Source organism: Nelumbo nucifera, chromosome 8 (genome assembly GCF_055504915.1).
Source record: "Nelumbo nucifera cultivar China Antique chromosome 8, China Antique-T2T, whole genome shotgun sequence".
Lineage (NCBI taxonomy): Eukaryota > Viridiplantae > Streptophyta > Magnoliopsida > Proteales > Nelumbonaceae > Nelumbo > Nelumbo nucifera.
The window spans coordinates 32218298-32225428 of NC_142656.1; the positions used below are offsets into that span (position 1 = coordinate 32218298).

General features: G+C 36.3%; 1 pseudogene across 1 annotated transcript; it reads right to left on the bottom strand.

Annotated features, from left to right (window-relative positions):
* Nucleotides 1-265: 265 nt before the first annotated feature.
* On the bottom strand, nucleotides 266-2454 carry LOC104603159 (AAA-ATPase At3g50940 pseudogene; annotated as a pseudogene). The gene is made up of 2 exons (XR_016079530.1): nucleotides 525-2454; nucleotides 266-392 (listed from the first exon to the last, which is right to left on the bottom strand). The product of XR_016079530.1 is annotated as an AAA-ATPase At3g50940 pseudogene (transcript).
* Nucleotides 2455-7131: the final 4677 nt, after the last annotated feature.

Below are 7131 nucleotides of genomic sequence, written 5' to 3' on the forward strand. Positions count from 1 at the left end.
AGATTTTGCTGTTCTTCTGGCTAGAGAAGATTTAATTTAAGATGGTAAATACCACTATCCGTGTATTAAAACCATTCTAATTCGTAAAGTCAGAGTTTCGATCTACTATTCAAGAGGAAGTCAAAGTAACATCTGCCCTCCACAGAATGCGTCTCAATAATGTGTACGTGGGGTGTTTTGGGGGAGCATTTTGTGGGGGCAGATGTGAACTCTTCACTGAACATGCCTCACACCGAACTCACAGCATTTCAGTACATTGGAAACATTTCCGATAAAAATTTATAATTATGGAGATATTTCAAATGAACGGCTGGTTAACCGGGACCCGTAATAGTTGTCTGCTCCGCTCACTATTCAAACCATACAGCTGTGACCATAGTAACAGCATTTTCCTGTAACAGACCAATGAAACATAAACATGCTTAGTGACCCAAAAGCTGCCACGCCAATTGCTAAATTTTATTTTAATTATAAAATGGTCAAAAATGAAACTCGGCCGAAACTTGAGTGCGACTCAGTTCTACCAGGGAGAACGAGTCACTCCACACTTGAAGGCTGAAGCGTTGTCTCTGTTTCACGCTTGTGATTCTCCGCAACCGAGTCGACTGAGTCACCACCATCCTTCCCTGCATGCTCTTCATTGCGATATTCTGCAACTGGGTCTTCTTCCTTCTTCGGTTCCTCCTTTGGTTGTTCGACCTCAACCTGTGAATCCTCTTCATCCGCGTTCGTCAATCGCCGCTTCATTTCGTCGATCACATTCTTCATCCCCATCTCTGCGTCGTCCTCGCAACTCATGAAAATCTCGGCAATGTGAGCCGGCGTCATCTTGACCAGAGGCAACACTTCCTTCGCCTCCTTCATCAGCTTGTGATCGTCGATTTCGAGGTAGTTCTTGGCGAGCGTCTTGAACGCATTGAACTCGCAGTAAGAGAGGTTGATGTGCTTGTCCATCCGGCCAGCCCGAAGCAGAGCTGGGTCGAGCTTCTCCTTGTGGTTGGTTGTGAAGATCATCAGTCTCTCTCCGCCACAAGAAGACCAAAGCCCATCGACGAAGTTCAGAACCCCAGATAGACTAACAGTGCTTCCGAAGCTATTACTTCCTCTGCCGTTGTGACTCCTCTGTCTCCACCACCTCTTCTCTTCTCCATATTTCTCATTCTCTTCCACCTCAAAGCTTTCCTTCTTCTTCCGATCTGAAAGATCAAGAGAACAGTCGACGTCTTCCACGACGATCACCGATTTGCTGGAAGTCGAGATCAGGAGCTTCCTCAGCTGTGAATTACTCGACACAGCCGTTAATTCCAGGTCATAGATATCGAATTCGAGGAAATTCGCAATGGCAGCGATCAGGCTTGTCTTTCCAGTTCCCGGCGGGCCGTACAGAAGGTACCCTCTCTTCCAAGCCCGCCCTACTCGGCTGTAGAACTCCCTCCTGTTTACGAACTTCATCAAATCTTCCTTAATCTCCTTTTTCAGAGCTGGGTCGATCGCCACCGTGTCGAAGGTCGAGGGATGTGAAAAGGGTACAGACGACCAGAGCCGTCCGTCTTCATCGGCGGAGCGGTTGGTGTAGAGCTTCCTCTCTCTGGTCTTGAACTTGATGACCTCAGCAACCTCCATTATGTGTGGGATGTAAGAAGATTGAACCCTGTGCTTATACTTGCGGTGGAAAGAGAGCTCGAAGTATCGATTCTCATGGGGTCTGGCGTAACCCAGTCCGCTGGATTTCTTCTCGACACAGTGGAAGGACCACTTGACTTTGATGTCCTCGAAGGTCTCCTCGAGCTTCTGGTTGGCATCCATGGAGAAGGTGAGGTTCTTGGAGTTCCTGGATTTGGCGAGTTTGAGGACCTGAGCTGAGGAAAAGCATTTGGAGCTGAGATAGAGCTGGACAGCGTCGTAGATGTCGTTGTTGTAGGAGTTGTCGTACTCTTCAATAAGAATGGAGATTTTGGGTTGCAGAGAAGTGAAAATGTTTAAGAAGAGGCGTTTCAGGACTTGATAGACTTCCGGAGGGAGGAAGTCATGAATTGCAGTTCGGATAAACACGAAAGTTGCAAGCAGAGAACCAATCGATTTCCAGTCCAGGATAAACTCCATTATTGGTTGCTCCCAGCAGCAAGCAAAATCCAAACCAGATAAATGATGAAAATCGCCACGCTTATCAAGGGAGTACTGTCAGACTGTGCAGTGGAAAGGCAGAGATAAAGTAGGAGGTAGAAGTAGAAAAGGATGAATGAATCTTGAGGACTCTATGGAATCACCCAAGAAAACAGAAAAGATGAAACCTTGAGTAGAGTTTTGAGTTCGGGTGAAGGGGAAGGTTCTCTGAAGTTGCGCTTTGCTTTTCATCTTTTCCTGGCTTTATATTTGTTATTTTGTGCCTTTTTACTAGTCCAAAAGGATTGGCCTTGATGAGTAGGAACGAGAAGGAAAATGAAAGCTTCATTTCTTTCACACCGCCATTATTTTGACGAATTTGTTACAGTTAGTCATGAATAACTAATGACTGTATTGGTTAAATCCCCCTTAATCTTATCTTTCAAGGTTGCAACCCAAAAGGGATTTAATTCGAATTTGAATTGGACCTCATCCATCGGATTTATACTGCAATTAGAATTTTGATTGCAATTGGATATTGAATGGTATAAATAAATTAAATTAAATATGATTTTGATATTTATTTTTATTTGTATGAAACTCAAACATAAAACAATTTCGTAAAATACAACATTCAAACCAACCTTACAAATTTAAATCGAATTGGATAGAGGTGGGTCATATTTGATCCAATTATAAATGGATCAAATTTCGATCGCCATTAAATTTATTAATGGGTTCCAACCTAAATTCACCATTTTCTAATTTTAGAAAATGACAATAAGTTACCATTTCGTAAGTGGGCCTGTTAGGCGAATGTACTAAAATGTTGTATAAAATAAAAATTTTGTATATTTTGATAACCTAGGGACTATGGTCGCCTAGCAATAGAAAAGCCTGGGAATAATGCACGATGGGTCAGTGTGGGTTTTGTTGGGCCCGCCAAGTTGCACCCCTTTGTATTCTAGGGTCTCTCTCTCTTTCTCTCTGGTTAAAAATCTACTATTTTATATGTTATAAGGATTTTGAATTGGATGATTTGTACAATTTTCTTGCTGCAAATTTGTATTCATTTTATTTTAGATGTTATAATTAAGGATTTTTATTGTGGTAGTTGTTTCCTTTGCTAACCAAACTAAAAATCCGGAGATCAAGGTTCAAAATTTCGTCATGCATCATATGGCTGTTCATAAGAAGGCCCAACCCGATCAAACCGACTAACTCGGACCAATCCAACTCGAGTCGGCTAAGTTTTCATCAGCATGGGTTGGTTTCGAGTTGTGCAAATTCCTAAACCGATCCGAACCGAACCGACTTAGTTCCTAGTTCAAACATGAAGTTCCAAAGTCCACTAGGCCACCTAGTTTTTGAATGATTGCAAGAAACTTCGGATTAATGAATAGTGATTAATGAACAACTTTTGTGATTAACTTTTCATTTAAATTTTATCATAGGAGATGGCTGAAATGATGTCCAATTTATGACTGTTTTTAAAATTAGCAAGATTTTATCACATGGATGAACTTAGAACCGAAACCGACCCAATCCGACTCAAACCGACCAGGTCGGTTTTGCTTAAAATTGGGCCGGTTTCAGTTTCTATGTCAGGTAACCCGACCAAGTCGGGTCGGTTGGAAAAACCGCAATAAACCGACCCAACCCGACCCATGAACAGCCCTAATGCATTGGAAGATATTTCTGAAAACTATTTGTTTTATATGTTAAATAATTTTAATTTTCACGCTTAAAATAATAAGACTTTAATTGTACTTTCTTTTTTCTTCCTTTCTTCTTTTTTTTTTTTTCTTTTCTTGTTGAATTAAAAGCTTGTCCACACTCAATACGTAGAAACTTAATTGTATGTATGCATATTGCTTGAAATCCACTATCCAAATGGCAAGTCAATAGGTTAGAATGAAACCTATTGACTTATTATTTTAATGCTTAATGGTTGTTTCTAAAATAGTTAAGAATGAGTTTTACATTTTATAATTCTATCAATCCATCGATCTTTTACATGCATTAAAATTCTATCAACCTATGAGGTGGCAAATTGGGTTTAGGGCCACAATTGCACCAAGAATTCCTCTCACTCATCGAAACTGAACTTATACTTTCAGCTTCTCCAAAACATCGAATCAGCCAATTCGGTTAATCAGTTTTTTCAGTTTGATTCGGTTTTTCCATTTTTATGAGCACCCTATTTGGTACATCTATTCGCACGGGCTGTTGGCTTTTTAGAAGCCCAGAAGCCTGTGTTTTTGTTTTTTCTCATTTGGTTGGGAAAAAATCTAGTCCTCGAAAGCTATAATACCAAAAAGGCACAGGAGCCCGTTTTGGTCTATTTTTGGGAAGCTCCAAATGAAGTTTTTCGCCTTTTTTCAATTTGTCTTCGCATGAAAAAGCACATGAAAAGATACGTCTTAACCAGACAGTCTTCAAACTGCTAAGATCCTAATACAAAAACTCAAATCATCTTTTGGTTGTCAGGTCTCCCCATAAGATCTTCGAAAAAAGACTTGTCAAACTGCCACCTTACAAAATCATACATGTTTTTATTTTTAATATTTTTAATTTTTGGTTGGAAAACCATACTTAGGTTGACTTTCATACCAAAGGGTCTGAATTCCTGTATCTTGGGAATTAAGATCCATCATAAACCAGCTTAGCTTTTGTTTTTTTTTCTGTTTTTTTTCATTTTACTTTTTAAACTAGTTGGGAACCAACTCAAACACTGCTTTTGAATTAATTTAAATTTTTATTTTTAGTTATTTAGTTATCATTAAATTAAATTTTTAATTCATTATATTGAAAATATTCTAATTATTCTTACAATTTTTGTTAGTGTAATTAATTATTTGTACAAGAAATAAATAGAATTTATTTCAAATTTATATGCTGGTCAAAGTAAAATTGACTACAAAAATTTTGAAAAAAAAAGAAAATGATTTAAAGGTGGATATTGCATGTTGGCTAATGATGGTGTGTATTGCCATAATAGACCAGATCTAAAGCTTCATCCCAATGTTGGCTAGTCGAGTCGTAATTTAGGCAGGTGGTTTGATCATATGGTTTTTAATGGTTCATCATTAACAAAGCACAGTCTAAAACCAAGTCAAATTGCACCCATTTTAGTCATCATCTTCACTTGAATGCACAAAATGGGTTATGTGCTATTCAATAACAGATTACTAGCTCTTTTGTTTTGTTAAGGCTGCGTTTGGAAGCAATGTAAGATGCCATTAATGTAAAAGTTTATGTCGGTTCAGTTTCGTTGGCATTTGGATGGAGTGTAAATCAAGATTGATGTAAAATTTCATTCTCGATTCAGATTTATTAGCGTTTGAATAGAGTGGAGTTTTACATCGTAAATCAATGTAAAACCTCATATGAAATAAAATTTTACATCGATTATCGATATAAATACTACATCAATAAAATCGATGTAAAATGCCGCTTTTTTCAAAACTCAATGATCACAACCATTTTATGGTTTGGTGTGGGCACTACAAAAAGTAACTGCTTTTCATGACGTTTGTTTTGTGCCGTTTAAAACAAACGTCGTCAAAATTCAATGTTTTCGTGACGTTTTTAATAAACGTCATAGAATGTTTAGTTTTCGTGACATTTATCTTAAATGGCGTTAAAACTTGATTTTTTGTGACAATACTAAATTTTATTGTGACATTTGATTTAAACGTCACTAAAACATCTTTGTGACAATCCAGTTAAGTGTCACAAAAAAGTGAAAAATAAATGTCGCGAAATATATATACATATACCACAATTAAACTTTATTGCGGCATTTGACTTAAACGTCACTAAAACATCTTTCTCGCTATCACCAAATGTTTTTTGTGACAATTGAACTAAATGTCACAAAAAAAGTAAAACTAAATAACGCTAAAATTTAGGGGTGAGGAAAAAAAACCAGAAAACCGAACCAACTGAAAAGGCCGACCAAAATTGAATTGAAAAATCGGTTAACCGAATAGAAAATCGGTGGTTAACCGAACCGACTGGTATACATATATTTCTATATATTATATATATATATGTATATTATATTATATATATTTAATATTTTTTATAAATTAATATGCATTATATATATTTATAATATATGATATATTAGTTATTATTTAAAATATAATATTTCATATATTTTTATAATTTTTATTATATATTTATATAATATATATTGTAAAAATAAAAAATCAAAAAACCGACGAACTGAACCAATAATTAATCAAACTGGTCAATCGGTTAACCGATTGGTTTCAATTCGGTTTCGGTTACTGGTAGTACCAGTTCGATTAATCGAACTGTGAGCACCCCTACTAAAAATGAATCTTTGATGACATTTATTTTACAAATGTCACAAAAAATATACCTCTACCTAGAGGTGTAACTCGGGCCAACATGACATTTATTTTTTTTACAAAATTAAAAAAATTATTATTTAAGGCCAAAAAAGGTTTTTTTTTTTTGCAAAAATATTGTGTCAAGGAGCCTACAACCTAATGGGATACATAAATATTAGAAAATTACCTAAAATAAAAAAAAAATCATATCTAAGCACAATGCTATGGCCTTTGGAAGTATGCATACACTTGGGATGAAACTGCCAATGGTCCAATTGCTTGGGTTAAACAATGTTTTATCCATGGTTTTAAAAAATGACCCAGAAATAGAACCGTTCTAACCACTAGTTTCTGGATCAACAGTTCGACTGTCTAGTTCGAATGGACGACCCATGCTCACAAAAAATCAAAACAATAATTAAAAATAAAAAACAGCCAAAACCGTTGAACAGGTCAATGGGTCGTTGACTTATTCAACAGCTTTTGTCCAAGGACCAGGGCAATCAGTTTGACCCAATGGACTTAATTATAATAAACCTATTGAAAATATTATATATGTAATATAATTTATTTAATATATTATACATTTAATACATTGTGTATGTATATTAAATTATACATACATACATACATACATACATACATACATACATACATGTATATA